Consider the following 1,761-nt stretch of genomic DNA (forward strand, 5'->3'; position numbering starts at 1 on the left):
TTCTCCTCAATCAAACTTCATTTTTTTAGCCAAATATCTTCTGCTCTTTTTGTACTTTTGTACCGTTTCATATTAAATGTCGCTTCGTAACAAACTCCTCTGTGCCATGTTGTGACTGTTGTGCCATGTTGTGACTGTTGTGCCATGTTGTGACTGCAGGCTTCAGTCACACCTGAAACACCAGACCTCATACAGTGCATGTTTCTTTCTTTTTTACTTTTATTCTTTTACATGTTTTATTACACTGTAAAACACCAGTGTAAACTGTCAGTAAACTGGTTCTTAAAGCAAATAAAAAAAAAATAAAAAAAAAAATGTTACATTAAAAGTATAAAAACACTCAACAATTGCAATACATTTGGTTGTGTTGATGATCTGCTCTTAACTTAAATTTGATCATTTTTAAATCCCGGTTTGGCTGTTGTGTGCTTGGTCTCTGATCTGTATGAGAAGTTATGTATGACAACAATAAAAATACTTCATAAGTATGGTACATTATGAGATATTTCATTGTTAAATGAGTCAAACACAAAATCAAAATTACGAGTTTTCTTTAAAAGTATGAGACACTGGGTCAGGTTGTCATAATAAGGAGATAATGATGATTGTAACTGACTTTTTTCACAGAGCAATTAAACATCATGGTGAAAAGTCCTGCTGAGTTTACAGGTTTCTCCTGAAGTATGAGATAAATCGAAAGTTATTTTAAGAAATGGAATATGTAAAGTAATGATGGCTGGCTGATAAATGCAGTGGAGATAAAACTAGACTATTTCCCTCTGAGATGTAGATGATAAGAAGTAGAAGACGGTTTAAATAAATATAGAAGTAGTTCAGAATTGCCCTTAGAGTAAATTATACCACAGAAACAGTGCTTAAAGGATCACAATTCAACAGAATTAGATCATTTGCAGCCGCATTGTCCTCAGAAATAAACAAAAAAACAAACTTAAAATGTACAAGCAGAGTAGAGATGAGTGTTTGTGAATGACGGGGACGTTGATGCTCCGTCTCCCTGAGAGACCAAAGATCTCCAGTGGGTTCATCAGGTTTAACTCTTTATCCTCCGTGCATTAGAAGACGTGTCTCCTGGATGTTTGACAGCAGAAACCTGTTGAAATACGTCTGGCGGCCTGAGGCGAGGACACACAGCCTCCACAGGGTCTTACTCCCAGAGCAGACCCCTGTTCATCATTCAGAGGAGATGGGCTCACACAGAAAACTGCAGAACCCTGGAGTCCAGCTCCCATCTGGTACCGGGCTAATTGGGAAGGATTTCAGCCAATAAAACACTAACTAACCCTGGTTTAGCTTTTTCTGTAGAGTCCTCCTCCTGTTGTGGACTAAGAAGATGTTTCACCAAAACCTCTTGGCAGTTTGGTAAGTATTTCATTTATTTCTGTGTTTATTTGTACTGCATGCTTTGTCTTTAAAGGTCCCATGACATGGTGCTGTAGACCTTAGTGGTCCCTGATACTGTATCTGGAGTCTCTTTATATATAGACCTTAGTGGTCCCTGATACTGGATCTGAAGTCTCTTTTATATAGACCTTAGTGGTCCCTAATACTGTATCTGAAGTCTCTTTTATATGGACCCTAGTGGTCCCCTAATACTGTATCTGAAGTCCCTAAGGCCAAATTCTGTGATTGGGCAAAGCCGAGAAAGGGGAAGTAACCTTTCCCCTTATGACCTCATAAGGTGAAGATTCCAGATCGGCCGATCTTTTATGTTCTCAAAGGCAGAGCAGGATACCCAGGGCT

The sequence above is a fragment of the Etheostoma spectabile genome, chromosome 23, assembly GCF_008692095.1.
Source record: "Etheostoma spectabile isolate EspeVRDwgs_2016 chromosome 23, UIUC_Espe_1.0, whole genome shotgun sequence".
Taxonomy (NCBI): Eukaryota; Metazoa; Chordata; class Actinopteri; order Perciformes; family Percidae; genus Etheostoma; species Etheostoma spectabile.